This window comes from Diadema setosum, chromosome 12 (genome assembly GCF_964275005.1).
Source record: "Diadema setosum chromosome 12, eeDiaSeto1, whole genome shotgun sequence".
NCBI lineage: Eukaryota > Metazoa > Echinodermata > Echinoidea > Diadematoida > Diadematidae > Diadema > Diadema setosum.
The window spans coordinates 5897318-5919252 of NC_092696.1; the positions used below are offsets into that span (position 1 = coordinate 5897318).

General features: G+C 36.3%; 1 protein-coding gene across 1 annotated transcript in view; it reads left to right on the plus strand.

The window, feature by feature from the left end:
• Window positions 1-287: 287 nt before the first annotated feature.
• LOC140235638 (uncharacterized) overlaps window positions 288-21935 on the plus strand; it is a 162925-nt gene continuing 141277 nt past the window's right edge. The window contains exon 1 of the mRNA XM_072315649.1: window positions 288-310. The gene's annotated coding sequence lies outside the window, so the exon portion shown is untranslated. The remainder of the gene's footprint in view (window positions 311-21935) is intronic.

Here is a 21935-nt window from a genome sequence, read left to right on the forward strand (position 1 = left end):
CACACGGACGGCGTGTGTTTGTGTGTTGTTTCGTCACGAATCGAACCGCGAGCGAGGAGTTGGAGAAAAAACTGCGAAACAAGTTTGCGAAGTTTGTTTCTGTAGTTCACAGTCTCGGTTGGTCTGTGGTTTTTGGTTACTGGTGTGTAGATTCTACATGGTGTTCGTTCACTCTCCAAGAAGTGGAAGTCTACAATTGTGGGATAGTTTTGATCTTCTTATTACCAAGCTCCTACACTTTGATGGAATATTTGTTCGACCTATGAGCCGTCTATGCGTCTGATGTTGATCGCCTTGGCGAAATATCTTTGTAAGTAAAACATAACCTTCTCGCATGGTTAAGTTATTTCGTTGTAGAGTCCAATTGGAAATATATAGTTCAGTCCCATCTATAGCAACAGGTGTCAGTGAGCGTAATACTTCCGGGCTGTATTCTTGTCGGACGCAGTGCCAGTGCCTGGTTCTCTTCGACTCTTTATCGTGATAAAAATTGTTAAAGTGAGAGTCTTGCGGGCTATGATTTTAAAGTATGCTTTAGTAGAAAATATATTGATAGACTCTTTATTGTTTTCTTCGTAGTAGTTAACATTCCATTAACAGTTCATCATTGTTCATGAACTACAAATCATAGAAAAATAGTAGAATGAAAGTCTTTCTTTGTTGACTTTGATTCACAATACTCTAACGTTAGTCTAGCCTAGGTGAATTAATGAATGATATTTGTTTTTGTTTATTATCGACAATAGCTTAATACTGCCATAATTACGTGACAATATGTTGCTTCAAATTTAAGGCCTGCTCGGGCTTTGGCCTACTTAAACATATGAATTGTATGATATTCTATAGGATTGTCATATATATTTCATTTTTATGAGTAGATCTAGAATTTTTTTTTTTTCAATTTTAGCGGGGGGGGGGGGGGGGGGTACATAAGGGAAAGATTTCCATAAAATATGTACCCCCTCCCCCCCCCCCACTAACCTAGGAGTATTCTGAAGTCTGCTTTACACTAGGTGTTAGTAGGACACTGCAATCATTTAAAATGTCAGAAAGGATGTGTTTGTTTGGGTACAGGGCAAGTAACACTGAGGACATAGCATGAAACTATCAACTCTGCAATGTAGAAAGTATTTGATTTTTTTTTTTCATTTCTCTTGTTGAAAGCAGAATTTCACAGATCCCCATCTTTTTTTTTTTTTTTTTTGAATGAAAGGCAAATTTAACCAAATACTGAATCCATCGAAAATTTGATTGATATACCGGTACCATGTAAATTGATATTGAAAATGTATTTAACTGAATGATATCCATTGCAGCCCACAGGCTGAATTTTTGACATTTTACATTAATCAGCATGAATACATTTAAATTATTTGTACAAAAAAGGAAAAGATGTATCGAGTTTGTAATAAAAAAAAACACAACTTTTATATCAGAAATATCCATCTTGAATATTGCACCATAAAATTGACTTGTAGATTAAACTAAACTAAAACAGGGTATACAGTGCACCTCCGTTTAATATGTCAACAAACACAGGTTATAAACTTAAATCCCAGATACAACTAAGTGAAATTCAGTGCCCAACATTATCATCTTTAATACTCTTTTTTTACACTTTATTGGTTATATAGATATTTTATAGCAAAATATTATGAAAGAAAATCACCTATCCTAAGGACTTCATTATAATAGTCGCGTGTATTAAAATTACAATTTCTAACACCACTATTGTCATTAACCCGTTGAGGACGAGTCCTCAGTATACTTGGGCAAGTGTCTATAAATGGGAAATGTGTGTTGTAGCAAAATTAGTCCATCCTCAACGGGTTAACATAAATCTGTCTTCCTGATTGTATTGCATACCGGATACTGCAGTATGAAATTCAGGACAAACTGCTGGTCACCATGAGCTTTAGATGTTGGCCTATATTCTATGCCAAACAGAATGCTGTCATAAGAAGAAGAAGAAGAAGAAGAAGAAGAAGAAGAAGAAGAAGAAGAAGAAGAAGGAAAAAAAAGTTTGTCTGATTGTGTGATCTTCTCCTTGTCAGCAAACACAACTAGATAATAAGAGACACAACAAGAGTGGTGTTTGCTCGCATTCCATTACATTTCCATTGCATTTGAATGTTGAAGTATAACACAGATATTGAGGCCTATAAATGCAAAAATTATATCCAATATAAATATTATCGTAATGATTGCGTATTTACAATGTCTTGCATGATACCTTCAACTGGCCTGAAAGTGTGGTCTTTGAGGCAGATCTCACTTACAGTATCCACTAATATCAGTTGAAATCTCGCTGCCAGCCCCAACACAGCTGGATGCATGAGGCTGGACTGTATAAAATTGGTTGTTGATCCTTTTCAGAGTTGCTTCACACTAAATTTCACTCTACTAGCCATCCTTAAAAGCAGATCAAAAGCAAAATATGAATTAGAAGCCTATATTCAGTTGTACATGTATATTAATTCTCTGTGTATATATCTGAACTTTTGATATTTGCTGACACGAGTGTAACCTTCGTGTGCCTTTAATGTTGTTGTCTTGCCATATTAGGGTCCATAACTGTGCATTATTTTTTGAGGACATTAGCTCTGAATCATTGATACACAATCTTTAAGTGTCAGTGTAGGGCAGTTTGTCAATCAGTTGCAATAAAACAACTCGGCAATAGAATTCAATTAATTTGAACCTGTTAGATTTATATGCAATACCTGCTGCATGCTAAAGATTAGAACCAACCAACCATTAGGGCCGTTAGGTCTTGTTCCAGGTATTGGGAAATTCCATTTCCATGACTGCATTTTTGTTGTGTTTTTATTGTAACGAAGACTGACATTAAAGGGATGGTATACGTGTAGTTTTGGTTGAGACCTAATTTCAGGTTTCTAAAATTTTTTGGTGAGATAATGAGAAACCTCTTCTGAAATAAAAAAGAACATGTAATTCTATGAGGACTTCAACGTTTATTTGATGAAAATTGGAGTTTAAATGGCTGAGATATCCAAAAAAGAGCGATTCTAATAAAGTATGGGACCCACACTTTATTACGGTCGCTTTGTTTTACTTTGTTTTTGGATGTTTCAGTCATTCCAAACCCGATTTTCATCAAATAAACTTTGAATTCCTCTTAAAATGGTATGCTCTGTACTATATCATAAGTGTTTTCTTGGTATCTCACAAAAAGTTAAAAGCCCAATTCTCACCTCAACCAGTACTGTACAGTCCCTTTAACATGCAAAAAGTATCAAAAGGAGCAAAGAACAAAGCAACCTTCCTGCATTGATAGGTGACAAGAACCTTGGTGTTTTGTTTGTGCTAGGAGAGATGTTAACAAAAGAATGGATGCACTGGGTCAACTGTAGAATGTTTTCTAGTCTCAAAAGTTCAGACTCTATTGACTGAAACTCTGTTTGTGTCCTTGGCCACTTTTAAAACCCAGAGAGATACACCTATTGTACAGTATCAGTGTGTGTGATTAAAAAAAAATGTAACATTTATGAATACAGTTGTATGTGGAATATTTTGCAGTGTAAGTACAGTAGTTTTATACAGTTTATTTTAGTGTGATTCAGAATTGTACTATTGGTTGCTAGATTTTATCCATAATATGACTTTTCGATACTGACCATTTTTGTGCCAACAGTCGGCAGTATTCAAATCAAATGAATGTCATCTATACATGACTGAGCACAGGACTACAATCACATTAGAAATTCTGTATTTACATTATGTGTGCATGCGTGTGTGTGCATTTGTTTGTCTGTGTATACTGTATTTGCCTAGAACATTGTATGTGTGTGTGTTTCAATGCTATTCGTTTATTTTGTCAAGGTTCATGCTGCGTCCATGAGAACAAGGCCCTGCCTGAACTGCACATAAACAACTGCTCTTTTAAAACCTAATAAAAATATTGTACTTCAATATAAGTAATACAGACACAGCGACATCTGTCAGAACCAACAGAAGTTTATATGGGAGCCCCTTGTCCCTTGACCTTTGCTTTTATTGTTGAACTACGAATGATAATTTATCAAAAGCTTTAAATACAACGCTTTCTGTAGTTATAGAACAATGTATCACTTTTTATAGACAGAAGGAGATCATGGAAGGGTTCAATAGCATTGTACAGTACAACTGAATTAAACAAGGAAGATAATGTTGATCTCACAACTAAACTACAGAGCACTAATAGAGAGCGCAGACCTCTTCCAAGCAGCTCATTTCCACCCATGCATACATGCTGATGGAAATTGCCTTCCCAGTGATAATGAAATGCCTTTCTGTTGATTGAGTCTCAGAGTCTAGACAATATCCATAATACATGCCTACCTCATTGCAGCAGCCTACTGCATGCTGTGCATTGAGTATGCACTCAGTGCACGCATGCATGTATACCTCAAACATGGGCAACTTGGACTCCCTCTTTGTTGGCTGAGAGTTGCCAATGACAAACGTAAAAAAAATAAAAATAAAAAAAAATGAAAAAAAAAAATTCCCCCAAAAATCAAAAAGTATCCCGCATCCAGAGGGTTATCCCTAGAACTACCAAAATTAAATGATCTGCTCTTTGTGTTACTATCAACTTTTTGAGTTATTTTGCAGACAGAAAAGCTTCAGTTTGCGTAAAGTTCATGCCATGACTATAAAATTACAGTATGCAAAGTTGCCATTTTTTAGCTGCTGAAGATTCATCTTACTAGGCTACCCCCCCCCCCAACCACCACCACCCCCCCACCATCACCCCCCACAATTCTTCCTCTCCCACTGTCTTGAGGTGTCTTCGTGGTGTGTCCCGCCCTGTCCATGGATGTTGTAAATGTCAGGGATGGGTTGGGAATGAAATCTTATCCTCAGCTACCATCAAACTTCCTGACCCTCTGCCTGATGTGGCCTTCCTGTCAAGACGGACATATTATGCTCTACTAAGAATAAAGAAGAATCTTTTAAAGGGGTTCATCTGAACTCTTGCATTCTTTTTTTAATATGCTGTAAAAGTGGATATTTTTGCATGAGTAATTTTTCGCGCTCGGCCGGGTAAGATGAATTTTGCGTGTTTTTAATTCTGCGGAATCAGGATGTTTTTTAAATTATCGGAACACATTGTATGCAAAAATATATATTTTTTTTATGTGCTTTTATTTTTGCCCTAGCTTCTGGTTGCACGAAATGCGCGAAAATTTCCACACTGCTAAAATTTCCACTTTCACAGTAAAAATGAAAAAAATAATCATTACAGCCAGGTTGCCACATTGCCAATTCTGCTTGATTTGTCCTTGGACCTGTAGGTCCATGATTTGTCTATTGATATACAAGCAGGGTTCGAAATTGGCGATGGTCCGCTGGCCATTGGCCACCCAAAATCACGTCGGACTAGCTAAAAATCATAAAATTCTGAAGTTACTAGTCCGTCTGGCTAGCCAAAATATTGCTCCAGTGTTAAAGATTGATTCTAAGTAGTCCGCCTGGCTAGTTAAAAAAAAAGTTAAGTGCGACCCCTGACAAGTATGTACAATTGTAGAGTCAGCCGTAAACTGTAGTACGATGAAGAATTAGATTGAAAAGGCACTCACTAGCTACAAGTCAGTAACCACATAGCCCCTAACACTATGAAGAAAATCTACTCCAGACCCTCCTGTGAAACACAAGGAAAGAAAAGAGGAGAATTAGAAATACTGTAAATGACATTGTGTAAACATAATCTGTACATGTAATTTGGTGTTGCTGTACTTTCTTTCAAAATGCGTCATACAGTTACAGACGCTGTGTATTTCGCCTGAAATCATACCACTGTATTTTTGTATGTATGGTAAAAAAAGTATTTCCACCACTCAGTTACATTTGTTAATAGGAGGATCCTTGATAGCTTGGCATGAAGGTCGTGGCATGTACTGTACAAGTCATATAAAATCCAATTTATAAGCATAATTGTATGTATTCATTGCACAGGAAAGGGGTGGGCATGTTATGTCAAGAGCGGTCTCAGTTTCGTGTCCGTCGTCTCACATATCAGCCACGTTTGGCACTCGTCAGCTCTGAAAGAGGTACTCGATACTCGCCGCTCGTAAGTAGAAGTGAATCACATGATATTCTGCTTGATGATACCAGTAATTCCTAGCACCTGGTTAATAATCTGGTTCATGTGATTAAGGCTGCTAACGTGCCTAGAATGGGAGAGAGAGAGAGAGAGAGAGAGAGAAGAGACAGATGGAGATACAAACGCTGTATGGAGATATATTGAGTAGGAATATACTTCAAAAGGAAAGGGACACATACATGTAATGGCAGTCACTGAAATTAAAGGGAAAAGTTCACTCACAAATGTGTGCATTTAGTAGTGAATGCCGCAACATTTGTAGAATACATCAGTGAAGTTTGAGGAAAATTAGACAGTCCCTTCGAAAGTTATGTATTTTGAAAGTTTGTGTACCACCATTGCTGGATGATGAAGACTATTAAACCGTACCAGGTGTGAAGTCACTGTAGGACTTTGATACAAAGAGATGATAAAGAGAATTCCACAAAATTCTATTGTTTAATGAAAAGTACATTCCCTCAACTTGTTACTGACACATGTCATAGGTAATATTGGTCTACCTGCTTTCTGAAAGAGGTAAGTCAAATGTTCTTCTTTGGTAAGGTAGAAAACTGTAGAGCAATTGTGTGATATCAGACAATATTTAGCGAACATTTGTTCGTTATAACTTGGTCTACATGTTTGTGTCTAATCATCGTGCCCTCGTACATAAAAGATGATTTTGGTCAATTTCATTTTGTATCTAAATGTTATACCGGTATTTGTTTCACAAACATTAAGAGATTTGTTCTTGAAGTCTCATTAATGCAGTGTACATTTCCAGGTTGAGTGTTGGACCCCTGTGAAAGTATTTATCGCTACATAGTACTAGTTTAGTAGTTTTCTGTTCGAAAATTTTACTTAGTATTCTGTGGAATAGAAATTATTCCTTTGCCTCTTTCAGTTATAGCCACAATACAGTGTTTGGTCATTTTACTCTACAGATTCTTTCCACGAACTATATTGGAAACCACTTTTGTAATGTTTTAATAGCATCCATGGTACACTGCTACCTGGCCACTGCTAACATTTTCTGTTGAACCATGCATATTGTGTTTGTACAGAAGAAGAAACTGAAAGTTTTGTTGTCACCACATCTATACAAAATCATTTTTTTCCAAAATTTTTGAGTTCTAAGCACATGCTGAAGTCATACACATGGAGACCTGACTTTCTATACATCCCCTTTAGAATGGTTCACTTTCTCTCCAACTCTCCTCTTGCTCAATGCAGTCTATTATAATTAAAGGCAGCCCGACCATCCCCACTGCTTGTTTTGACCGAAAAAAACCACAAGAAGCTTCACTGCCTCTTGCCATGCCGTGAATCACGCACCGGGCCCGCTTCCAATGTGGTGGTCGAGTACCTCAAAATACTTTATCCCACAATGAGCACCTTCCTCTGATGGCGGTTTGTCCGTAGACAAATATCACTGCGATGCGTGAATTCATTCCATGGCTGTGAACATTGCATCAGAACAAAGCACCACTTAATACTTCTGCAACAGTCTACTGTGCTGTTATTTTCGCGTACAGACATTTTCGCGAGATGTTGTTTTTGCGAATTGACACAGAGACCTTCATAAGTGCGCTGTTACCTAATAGCACATGATGAAATTTTTGCATGTTGTTAAAATTGCGATCCAAATATGATTCACGAAATTCGCGAAAGTTAAACCCATGTTGCAAAAATAACAGCTTATACAGTAAATGATATAATATATTGAGGAGGATGTCGTACTGTACGTTATTTTTGTTGGGATTTAATTCTCAAAAATTTTGCGAATCACTTTTGGGCCATGGATTTGACAACATGCGAGAATCTTGCGATGGACGGGCATTAGTGTACAGTTACGATAGCCATGGTATCAGATCCCGAAAACAACATCTTGTAAAAACGTCTGTGACCTCCTCATTCCCGAAAATATCTGTGCACAAAAATATCAAACAGCTTTTACAGTATATGATTACTGTACGAGCTGAAATTTTCGCGTACAGATATTTTCGCCAATTGCTACTTGGAGGACATTTTCGTGTGTTGTTAATTTCGCGGTTGCGAGGGTCTAACTAAACTTAGTTATTCGTGCGTTGTTATTTTTGCGTGCTGTTATTTTCGCGGTTCAAAGGCGATTCGCAAAATTCACAAATATAAAACCACCGTGAAAATTTCAGCTCGTACAGTAATTGATTTAATAAAGGAAGTCTGTGGTTCCATGGTTCATTGTCATAAATGTGACCCTGCACCACAAAACAAACAAAAAGTCGCCAGACATGGATTTTTAGTTAAGGACAGATGCTAAAAGGGCAGACTCTAAGCTTTAAAATGATGTATAACTCAATTCAAATGGACACTCCTAACCTATCTAAATACTGGAAAGAAAGTGCTCACTCTGGAAAAGTGTGAACCGAGAAAAGAGGCTCTGAAGTCCAGGGTCTATCTGTCTATTCAAGCGTTTAATCTTTACCAAACCGTGCTAGCTGTGCGATGAATGGGACAAAAAACAGGATGTAAACCACTGGAGCAACAACAATGAAGGGATTATCAGATTAAATTGAAATTTGGCATGCTCTATCAAAACATTCTGTCCATGATTAATGCCAACTTTCAAAGCAGTAGTGGTATCCTTTCAAAAGTTATCAGACTTGAAAGTGAAGAGTTTGCAAAGGGTTATCAAGAAATGAAAAGAGGCCTCTCAGACATACCTGATCTCACTACTCTACAAAAAAAGGGTTGTAGAAAAACTACTGAAAATGCACTTTCCAATTTATTTTATGATCCCAAACACAAGAATAATGTAGAAGAAGAATATCTCTTTCAGAAAATACGGAAAACTAAAAATTGACTTGGTTGACCTGTTTCACCTTTCTTGAGTCTTCAAGTGAAATCAAGGGGTGCGACTTTTTGTTCGTTTTGAGGTGCACGGTCACAAATGTTGTATCCCTAAATTGATTTAGTTTGCTCTCCAGCCCCTTGCAAAAATTGAAGTCATTTTAAAGAACTTTGCATTGCTGTTGTTTCTAGTGTTGACATCCATTTGTGACCCTGCATCACAAAACCAACAAAAAGTCGCCAGACATGGATTTTTAGTTAAAGGGAAGATAAACCCCAAGAGCAATGTGGATTGAGTGAAAGCAGCAACATTAGTAGAACACATCAGTGAAAGTTTGAAGAAAATCTGACAATCGATGCAAAAGTTATGAATTTTTAAAGTTTTGGTGTTGGAACCGCTGGATGAGGAGACTACTAGAGGTTATGACGTATGAGTGGACAAGAATACCAAGAAAATATAAAGAAAATACTATAAAAATCCATTTTTCATGAAAATTACAAATTCCATCAACTTGATATTGACATATGTTAAGGGTAGCAATTATTCCCCCTGCTTTCTGAAAGTGGTTGGTCCATTGCTCTTTCATAATTCTAGAAAAGTGAATTTTTGTCGAATTTCCTTTATATTTTCTTTGTATTATTGTCCACTCATACGTCATATCCTCTAGTAGTCTCCTCATCCAGCGGTTCCAACACCAAAACTTTAAAAATTCATAACTTTTGCATCGATTGTCCGATTTTCTTCAAACTTTCACTGATGTGTTCTGCTAATGTTGCTGCTTTCACTCAATCCACATTGCTCTTGGGGTTTATCTTCCCTTTAAGGGCAGATTCTAAAAGAGCAGACTCTCGGCTTTAACTCTATTCAAATGGACTCCCCTAAACCTACCCAAATATTGGAAAGAAAGCACACACTCTAGAAAAGTGTGAACTGAGAAAAGAGGCTCTGAAGGACAGGGTCTATTCAAGCGCTTGATCTTTCACTAAGCCGCGCTAGCTGTGCTATGAAAGGGACACAACACAGGATGCCAACCACCGGAGCAACAACAATGAAGAGATTATCAGATTAAGCTGAAATTGAGCATGGTCAATTAACAAATTCTGTCCATGATTAATGCTAACTTTCAAAGTAGTAGCATTAGCCTTTCAAAAGTTATTATACTTGAAAGTGAAAGAGTGTACAAAGGATTTCAAGAAATGAAAAGGTGCCTCTAGGACATACCTGATCATTCTACTCTCCCCCAAAAAGGGGCTTTAGAAAAACTGCTGAAAACACACTTTCCCATTCATGTTATGATCCCAAAACTAATGAATAATGAAGAAGAAAGATAGTTCTTTCAGAAAATACAAAAAACTCAAGATAGACTTTATAGTTGACCCATTTCGCCCGTTTTGAGTCCTCAAGTGAAATCAAGGTGTGCGACTTTTTGTTTGTTTTGTGATGCATGGTCACATTTTAGTCCATGATAAAGAATTATAGTGGAACACTATATTATTTAGTATGAATTATCACATACAATGTGCCTAAATTCATTAGATACCTGCTTGATTATAATCAATGCCACTTAACGTTCCCTCATACTGATATTGAAAGGAAAATGCAGCATGTATTTTGAGGCATGTATAGAGATCTACATTGTATGTATTAAAAGTTTTTAATACATAAATGCTGAATAGTACTGGTATATAATGCTCAATATTTTCATTTCTAATTGCTTTGTAATACGACTGAAATTGAATTAAGATACATTGTACATGAATATACTGTGATGTGACTATGCATGACAAAAAAAAAAAAAAATTAGTTGATTAAATCTTGTAGATGAGTTTTGAGCATTGTTCGAGCATTTTGACTGTAAAAGGAGAGTTTGTTCTTAAGAAATTGAAAGGGTATACTTGTAATACTAGTACATTTTTTTTTTGTCTTCATGATTTTGCTAATGCACTCAGGCTACACTGAATTGGATATTTACAAAAAAAGTAACAAATTTTAATTCAGAGTGTTTCTAGCAATGATGTAGGGCAAGTCCAAGATATCGCGCACCTTACGTATGGGACATTCAGAGATTTCAAACCTCTGAAAAGTAATGAAGGAGCACTTGGATTTTATTGTTTATCATCAGGAGGACTGGTATCCCTGAGAAGAATATTGTGTTTAAGTTTGATGTCATTTGACCTTGGGTTGATAGTTTTATTAAGAAAAATATGCCAACTTACGTATGGGACCAGAGAAAAACTGGATTTTTCAAAATAAAGTTTGAACTGAAAATTCTCTGAAAGTACCTTACTGATCAAGTTCTGTTTGGAAGTGAAGAAAGGTACAATACTGAAGTATCTTTCAGCAAAGTTTCACTGCAAAAGAATAAAGCATATTTTCATGAAGTTGGTTTAATCAACGAAAGTACACCTTACGTATGGGACATGGCTCAACTTACGTATGGGACATTTGTCTTTAGTGCACAAATGCATTCATGGGATTGACTTTAAATTTCCCCATAGTGTCATATTCAGTTCCACAAATCATGCTACAACATGTAACAAATGAAATAGACTTCTAGGTGGGTACTTTCCCGGTTCAGGTACCTAGCAAAAGCTAAAATAAAACAAATAAAAGTAATTACCAATTTATAATTAAGTGTCTTAGTTTGGATTCCCTCATGCATCAACACTGTCCTCATGATGTCTACACATACAGATACAGTATACTGACACTCTATTTCTAGCCCATTTGTAATTACTCTAGTCAATATTTTTTCATCAAATGAAAAAAAAATAAGCGAATTCTAGCTTGTGACCTTGATATAGCATACATGTACATGTACAATAACTAATTTGTAGTCTTGATAATTTCAACTTTAGAATCAAATGTCATGTACAATGTAATTTGCAAATACAGTTTGAAGTGGGTACTTTCAGTAGCTCTAGGCTTACCTTGCAAGTTGTCTAAGTTTTTATAAAGCTTTATAATTGTTTGAAATGCAGCACAAAACACAACAACAACAAGAGTACTTCATTTTGCTCTGTAATCATCATGTTTTGCCATGTGAATTTTAGCTGAACTGCAAAATCAATCAAATTTTAATGAAAGTTTTAGATTTTAAGGAGATAGAAGAATGTATGTACCAATGCTGTTTGTTTTTTTTGTTTTTGTTTTTTTTTTCAAATTGCTTGGCTTCGTGTCTATGAAACCAAAGACGACAAAATTTGTGTTACTTTGTGCATACATACATGCTTGTGTAGTGATACAGGAAAGATTATCATTTGCACATTCAAATCTAGATTTGAAACACTTAAGTAACTCACTGATCTGCAAATTACAATTTTGAATAAATTCTAATAACCTCATTTGATCATACACTACCAGATTGCAATGTATGTTGATAATTGTGTAGATGTGGGGTACAAAGTAAGTATGAGTTGATGAAGGTGTCTCAGAGCACATCTGTCTCTTCAAACACAAAATAGAAAAGAAAATTGAATTCCCTATTTGTTTGTGTAATTTGTGTTTTTAGCACTCCAACCACAGAATCAGTATTGATATTGTGGTTTATAGCAAATGTAAACTATAGTCTTCATTTTACAGGATTTTCAGAAATCATGTTCATGACCTTGATAAGTCATGACATATTCTGAGGGTGAGCAGTTGAAATATTAACAATCATATCAAAATAAAAAGTATTCTCATAAGGTTTTTCCTTTGCTATCAACTCTAGTACTGACAAAGTTACCTGCTCACACCTTAAGTGATTTTTCTTTTCAGTAAGACCTATAATGTTGTCATTGATGCGCGCCATAAGCACAATTGTTTTGATTTCGCTTTTGAGGCTGTACAACCTGTGGTACATGCTGAACAGTGTACTGCACCTAAAATGACACTCAGAGAATCCCATTCTTGGACAAAGTCATTTTGTAGAGAGGTAAAGTTGAAAATGATAACTGAATTAAGAAAATGTCCAATATCAAAATGTTAACGGGGAATGTTAATTTAAGACCAGCTGCACAGCCTGTAATGAAAATAAGAAAATACAAGTATAAATGAATATTCTTTATTTTCCTTTCTTAATCATAGAATGACTCAATAATGCTGTTCTTACACTCTCCCTGAGGTCAACTGAGTAGGAGAGGCAGATATATAGACATATCCTTCAGAGTAGGTGCAAAGATAACCATTAACCAAACAAATGTAAGGACATATAGCATCCATGTCAAAAGGCGGTTTTCCCATTCACTTTGCATGTAATGTCCCATACGTAAGGCATTTGTCCCATACGTAAGCAGACTTTAATTAGTTATAAGATGAAGGACTAATTAAATTTCCTCATTTAGTTTTGCTAATCTGGAGTTGAAATGAATAAATTAGAACTTCCTAAAGTATGATTGGTCAATGTTACAAATCTTCAGAAAAAACTTAAAAAAACATACTCAAATCCTTACGTATGGGACACTATGTTCTGGGAAAGTGCATAATTTGCATAATTAATGTGCTGACCTTGTCTTACCAATTGCAGATTATACTAACTCATACAGGGGTCATGTCCATAAAGGAACTAGGTCAAGGACAAATTCAACTGATTTTAGATGAATATTTATAATTTGTCCCATACGTAAGGTTTGTTTTTGATTTATGCAAATCAAGGCCATATTTCTTGCATAAATTTGCATAATTCAATATTTTCTTTGCTGGAAATATATGATTTAACTCTTTGGCTACAACATGATATCAAGAACTTTTTGATAAAATCAAGATGAATTTTGAGCATCTGAGGGGACATTATCTTGGACTTGCCCTGTATCATTTATTTACTATATGCGGCCATGGTCAGGCCTATAGAGAGTGCTGTTAAAGGGATGGTATACAGTAGTTTTGGCTGAGACCTGATTTCAGGTTTCTAACATTTTTTGGTGAGATAATGAGAAACCACTTATGACATATGAAAGAGCATGTAATTCCATGAGGAATTCAACTTTTATTTAATGAAAATTTGCTTTGAAATGGCTGAGATATCCAAAACAGAGCAATTCTAATAAGTGTGGGACCCACACTTTATTACGCTTGTTTTGTTTTACTTTGTTTTTGGATGTTTCAGTCATTCCAAACCCGATTTTCATCAAATAAACTTTAAATTCCTCTGAAAATGGTATACTCTGTACTATTTCACAAGTGTTTTCTTGGTATCTCACAAAAAGTTAAAAGCCCAATCCTCATCTCCACCAATACTGTACCAGCCTTCCTTAAAAGTACTTCCATAGTTTAAAATACACTGAGTTTTCCTATTCCCATAAACTCACTTGCCAGACTACTCAGAACAAAGTTAACTCACAAGTACACAGCTACATTGTATTACCTATTAAGTATGGCATGGTTGAAAGAGATGAATTATTCATGTTCGTAACATAATAACATAATCATGTAGGTGTGTCAACACAAGCGCTACATGCTGCAGACTTTGCTGTACAGTAGGAGTCGAAATCCCCCAAACATCGTACACACGTACATGGTATGTTGGTATTTTAGCATGAGGTACGGTGTGTAGCGTCTGTATTCATGCCTTCGTAAGCAACACTTCCCTGATATTTTGTTGGACTCTAGGGCATTGCTCACCAGCTCCAGGAAATCTCTTTTTTTCCCCTATTTTCCAGTCAAAGGACAAAGATAGTGGGGTGGTGGTGAAGGGGGGGGGGGGGGGGGTGGCATGATGGGGAGGCATAGAATTGGATGCTGAAGTTTTTATCATTCCAAACGGATAATGTCATTGTCATGAGGTTCGTAATATCTGGAAGGGAGGTTTTTTTTTTTTTTTTTTTTTTTTTTTTCTCAATGCTTTTCTTTGCCCTTTCAGTAAGTCTGTGTGTCTTTTTCTCCCTCTCCCGTTGATTGCCTGTAGAGGGCGCTGCTCTGAGGGGCAAGTGAAATTTGATTTCAAATGTTGAGATCATGTTACAGACTTTCCAGTGAAAGTGGTGCATTTGTGAAGCCTGGAGATTATCCATACAGCTGTATCCTTAAATACATTTAATGTAACTGAGATAGATACTGCCTAGATAATATTTGGCAATTTTTTATTTGCTTGACTTTTGCGAGTGGTCATATATTTGCAAAATGAACAACTTGCAAAAATATTGCCTCTAATGCTGGCATTGCTGTGTGTGTTGCTCCTCCTAATAGATCATTGTGTAAGTGTTCTCTTAAAAGTATACCCTGAATTAACACTAAGACCCCATATACAGTGCGAGGCTCGGCCGCATTCATTTCAGTGTAAACACGCAAAAGGCCAAATGCGGGGCCAAAATTGGCTGCACATTTGGCCACGCTCTGGAGGTGGTCTTGGCCGCGGCCGAGCCTGGCCTTTTCTCAGTGTAAACGCAAACTGGGCCAAATGTGTGGCCAATTTTAGTCTGGCTTCCAAACCCTCTGCCAGTACTATTTCGCTATTCAGGATGTTAACCCCCTCAACGTCGAAAACTAGTATAAAAAGGTGGTTTTGTCCTGCAAAGGATTTTTCCTTCGGCAAAGGCCTTTGCCCGAACAGCGACTTCGCTACGGAATCCAGTTGGCAAAGGGTCTGAAAACCAGACTATACCAAATTGCGTTTGTTTACAAGTAGAGCGCCACTACGACAAAATATTGAAAGGTTTGAATTAAAAGCACGGACGAGCCCGACAGTGTAAACAGACAAAATTGCGGGGCTCGGCCCCGCAACTGAGGCTGGGCTCGGCCATTGCTTGGCCGGGGCTCGGCCCAGCCCCGCACTGTAAACGGGGTCTCAGATACTTCTCGCTGTCATGCTGTAAGACTGAGAATTCAACTTGAGCTTGCAAAATTGTTCAAACTTGTACAAGTCCTGCACCATGGTTTCCAAAATATATTGCTGTCAAATTATATTTTGGTGCATGCAGTAGTGTGGCTTCCATTTTGATGCAATTCCATAGTCTCAAGATATGATATGGATGAATACCCCTTGCGAGTCATTTTTAATGGCACTGTGAGAGTACATAGAGCTGTGAATTCTGCATGCAGTGCTGTTTGGATGTTGACGTGTCATCAGGTATGACATACTGGACTAATTTTGATCGAGAGCTCTGGTGGGGACAGTTTGACATTTAAAACAGGAAGATGTTACCCTCCTCTCAAGAAGTGGAACATATCCTACTGAGCCCTTTAGGGCCGACCCTTGGGACGGGTCATAATGTCTTCCACATTTTGGCTTGGACAATAACTCTCTGCACTCTAAATGAAACTTGTACTCTGCATAAATTTGATAATCAAGTTACATTTCCAAAGGTTATGATTACTGATCTGTATATTTGTTATGAAACGTTTAAGACACAAGTAAAGGCATGATTTACTAAAGGAATTTAGAAATATCTTCAAAAAAGAAAACATTTCAAAACACAAAACATTGAATCTCTTCTTGTGTAGACTTGTGTATTGAGGTGTTGAGTTTTTTTTTTTAAATGTAGAAAAGTGATTCATTTCCTTCATGAGATTATGAAAAAGTTGAATATTTGCTGTCTGTGTGTATTCAACTTGATTTCCTAATATTTACTTTTCCTTTTGGCAATTTCCCAAACTTGTCCTGAAACATATTCCAAGACTCTGTCATCCAGTTTCTTTAAAGCTTTTTTTTTTTTTTTTTTTTTTTTTTTTTTTTTTTGGGGGGGGGGGCTGTGATTGATATTTTGCACTGTTGTCATGAAATATGCCTTTTTTCTGTCATCCCATTGACTGACAGATTGTGATAATGATGGCATTTGTTTCTATAGTTGATTTATAATTTGCCATGGTGTGATAATATGTTTTCAAAATTAATTGTGTTTCCCCACATACTCATGAATATTTGTAGTAGGCAATGCAGTTTTGATATGATGTAATTTATAAGGAAAGCCTAATATGCTGTATGATTCCAATTTAACATTCAACATGTGCAATTGATTAGAAATTAATGCAAAATATCCCAATTGTGCCTTTCTGAGATTACCAAACTTTCTATTATAGGCTTTTCGAAGATACATTTTGTACATTCTCTTGCCGGTAAAATTTTGCTGATTTCTTATCATAAAAGCCTAGATGTCTAATATCAGAGACAACTTTGTATGCATCAAGCGGTGAGATATGTAAGATTTTTCTGAAGTTTCATGAATATTTTTTCTTCAAATGTTATTTTTAAAAGCATCATCAGGGCCCTGTTTCATAAAAGATGTTAGGATGGCAACTCTTGCTGGAATGGCAACTTCCAATAGCAACAGCCAATCAGGAAGCTGGATTCTCATCATTACCGTGAGAATTGTCATTCTAGCAAGAGTTGCTATCATATCAACTTTTTATGAAACAGGGCCCTGGTCTCCTATTATTTACGCTGTTACAATAGATAATTGAACTTCCTCTGCTGTGCAAGACTCCACACTAACTTTTTTTTTCCCTGATGGACTGCTTGGGTTACTGAAACCATCAAATTTCATTTTTTGATGGCTTGACAATGAAATTGGTGACCTGAAAAATTAAGAAAACTGTGAAAAATAAAATCAGTCGATAAGACAGTAAAATGTTACAATAAACCATGATAATTATGTGAAAATTATCAGGTATGATACAGGGCTTAAAATAAAATCACTTGTGACTAACTTTACTCAATCTATATTAAACATACATGAATTGAGGCTTGTATATAATTTTTGATGATGCATTTTCATGAAATTATATTTAATATAGGCTTATGCTTACTTCTATTTTTAGGTAAGTAAAAGTTGACTGTGAGAAAAAAATAGTTTGATCAGATTTGGCCATAAAATAGTCTGAGTTTAGCCTGGATGACTAGGGACAATTTGGCAACCCTGGTTTCATCAGCTAGATCTGAATTGCATGCTGTTATTAACCTCTGAGCTGCAAGTCATTCTCCCCCTTTTCTGGATGAGAGAGAGAGAGAGAGAGAGAGAGAGAAAAAAAGACCCACATCCAAATTATTGCCCGATTGGGCCACAAAAACATAACATTTCTTAGATAATGTGGCCCTTTATATATTTCTGGTAACACCCCCCCCCCCCCCCCCATCCACCACCGCTAATGTTGAGCCTTGGTGTATCTGCATGCCATATATTATATTATGCAAAATATTTCTTGCAAATTGGGACATTTTGTGAGTAATTTCAAGAGTTTTTGATGTAGACCATAGTAATGAATTTTACGAGAAATGATGTCATGTCTCAGGCGATGGTCATTAATCTGAAAATTGTTGAAGATTTATCATTCCCAAACACACAGAAAGATACAATATCAAAACTACACAAAATAGAAAAATTTTGATTTCATGGCATTACAATACCATACAGTGAATAAAACTCATATGAATACGGTACAGCAGTATGAAAAATAAATGCACAAAAATATTTGGAATGGGTTATATCATAATTCCGTGACCATCACAAAACCAAGAAAAAGCACTGAATTTACACAAGGTCTTAAAATAGGTGAAATGGGTCAACCTAGTCAACCTGTAATTTCTAATAGTTTCTGAAAGAGCCATTCTTCTTAAATATATTATAAATTCTAAAGTTTGGAATAATTGATTGAATGGGAAATGTTTTTAGCAGTTTTTCCAGACACATTTTGTAGAAGAGTGCAATTACGTGTGCCTTATAGTCCCCTTTACGTTTCTCAAAAAATTTTTCACTCACCCTTCACTTTCAACTCAAAGAGCTTTTGAAAGGATGATGCCTGTGCTTTGAAAGTTAGTATTAGTCATTGGTAGAATGTGTTAACCCTAATCCCACCGGGTTTTTTGAGGGACTTGAAACCACCAGGGGAGGGGGGGCTTTTTGGCCCCCCATTCAGATCTCAGTCGTGGATCGCGTGATCCTCACGAAAATTTGCACTAAAGTAGAAGCCAATGTAATCTACAAGACTGTATAGTTAGATTTTTCAAATTTTGATTTATATATTTTTATATTAATTAATTCATGCTAATTTATGCAATTTTTTTTGCCTATAAATCAAAAAATAAAGCTCCAAGACTTCTACTCAGATATTATTGAAGCAAAAATTCGGCTTCATAATCATTTCTTATGTATTTCCTTGTTTTTTTACTTTTGTTTTTGTTGTTTTTTTACGTCAAAATTTGTCGCAGAAACTTTTTAAAACATAATCAGGCTAAAATAAATCATTATCAGCCATCGAAAGTAAAAATATTCATTTTTATATGAATTAATTACAAAAACACAATAACGATTGGATTTGTACACAAAATCATGTTTTTGAGCAATTTTTGTGTCGACAAATTTTTTCCAAAGGGGTGTGGCTTCAAAAGTGTGTGCCCCGGGAGCAACAAATTTGGTCTCAAAAGTTGCGTGATACTTGAAAGAAAAAAGTCATAAAATGTTGCGGCGAGAGCATCATGCGTTGTGGAATAATCACACGAAACGTCAGGGGGGGGGGGGGCCAAAATCGTATCTTTTGATAAAACGGGGCCCAGTATTGTTCATTTAGCCATTTTGATATCAGTATTTCATTGTGCCATGTCTCCAAATTGATTTTTGAATTGAACAAGGATAGCACGTAATGGAGCAGACAAGGCATTGGGAAGGAAATTGTTTAATTACAGCAGCTTACAGTCTTGTCAGACCCGATATCCTCCCATTGCTCGAAACACTCACATTCCAATAAGAAAGTGGGCTGACTGGCAACCCGGCTGGTTACATACAGCTCTCTAGTTGTGGAAATGGAGGGTATTTAGTTTCCAGGGTGGTGCCCGACCCAGATTATCCAGTTTGTTGTATTAGCAATCAATGAGAAATATTACCCTAGAAGTACATGTCACAGATCTAGAACTGCATTGTAAATATGAAGGTGTGTTTATCTTTGACATTGTGTTATTTTGTATTCTTCTTTGTAGGCTAAAGCAAATGAACTTAACATTCTGTTCTTATTGAGCTTTTCAGCCACAAGCCAACTGTTGACAAAATTCACTCATAACCTACTCATTGCATATTGCAGAAGATCATTTAAAAGAAGGTATAGTTATATATATATTTTTTTTTTCCAGTTGGGAGTCATGATTGTAGAAGAAAAGCCAAATATTGTCTCATGATGGAAATAGAAGTAATTGTATGAAAAAGAGTGTGTCTTAATGTCAAATTTAGATAGGACTTTCATTGATTTCATAACTTTATCAGAGATTTTCTAGTTCTGACAAAAGTGGCAAGAAAATTCTAAATGGAGAGAAAGATGATGCAGATAAAGTGTCATAATTTATCATCAGTTTTTCTGGCTTGAAATATTTTTAAAGTTCAATCTATTTTTAAGTGTCTATTTTTGTAGTTGCTGGTGGAAAGAACCTAATCATTCTCAATCTTCTCACTTAACCCTTTGTGTGCATTGAGAGCTGCTGATTGGTGCAGAAAACTCCATGGTGTTGTATGCACTGTCCAAAGTGTATGACACAGAAAGGGTTAAAGCTCTTCATCTACATGGGATCTATTGGTTACAACATGGCTGTCAGAGTTAATGAGTTGTGTTTATGTATTAACCTCATCCTTCTCTCTCTCTTTCTCTATTGTCTGTTACTATTTTTCATGCTGTCTGGCTATGACTCTCTACCCAATGCTGATTTCTCTCTCCCTCACTCTCTACAGTGCACATCCGCCTGTCTACATTTAAATTTTGTCTCGGGACTTGCAGACAGCTCGGGACAAGAATAGGGCATTGTGCATTGCATGTTTTCCGAAAACTGTCAAGTTTGTGTAACCAGGAAGAGTTAATGCAGCAGGGAAGATGATGGAGATTATTAAGGTTTAGGGGTCAAATGGGGGTCATTGCTTGAATTATGAATAGTAAGAGTTAAAGGAAATGTCAACCTAGAGTCAGTTATTGCAATAATAGCAGTCAGACAAAATGACATCGAAAAACATTTTTGGGCGTTTTTTTTGTATTTTTCCAGATGTGTGTGGAGTGTGGACAGGGTCCTGTTCCATAAAATTTGATAATGAAATTCAGTTCAGAAAATCTAACATAATTCTCTGAATATCAATTTAATTTGATTGGCTGATACCTACAAACTAATAATTTATGTTCGATTTCTCTGACTTACCTGTGTTTGATTACATCGTGATTACATCTTTTTGAATGCACCCGGACCCAGGCTGACACCCCTCAAGATGTTACAGGCTTTATCTCAATTTGTGTGTGAACAGATGTTGATGTGTGTGAACCTGTTCACAAAGTCAGCTGGCTTGTTAAGCTCTTTTGCTTCCTGTCAGTCGTTAGCTTTTTAACCCGTTGAGGATGAGTCCTGAGTATACTCGGGCAAGTGTTATAAATGGGAAATGCGTGTAGCAAAATCAGCCAGTCCTCAATGGGTTAAACTGTGACATTCATAGCACTTGCCTAGAGCTCTTCCTGATGTTGGGAGTGGTGTACATACTGTTTGTGGCATTATAGAGTTTCTTTTAAAATTTAGCAGGATTTGTGATATTGGTTGAATCAAACATGGAAAACATCACAACAAAAACACATCAAAAACAGTTCTAAGTTAATACAGCTTGTATGTAATTCAAGATGTGGAATCACTAGCTTGTCTCCTATTACCTCTTCCATTTTCCACTACTTTGGTTCTTGATTGTGAATTCAACCAGTTATCAAATCAATTGTCTTTCAAGTCTTAATTTTGAAATATTATCGTAATATACGTATAGTATTATATGCAATGTATCCATAAAACTAATCTCATAAGGCAGCATCTTTGTACGTGTACTTTTCTGAATGTCTCAGTGTGCTGTACAAATCTATGTTGTACGTGTATGTTGGGTGCTCGTGTTCATCTGCTCCTTGTGAAGTCAGATTAGTATTATCATGACTACAATGATCAGAAATATGCCATGCATAACATTTTGTTACTAATACCTAGAGTGTACATTGTGCCATGATTGAACCATTCACCTATCTCAAATGACTGTTTATTTCTCACTACCCCCCACTCTCTCTTTTCTCTCTAATACTGTAAAGTTCATGAATTTTGCGAGAGCCAAGAAT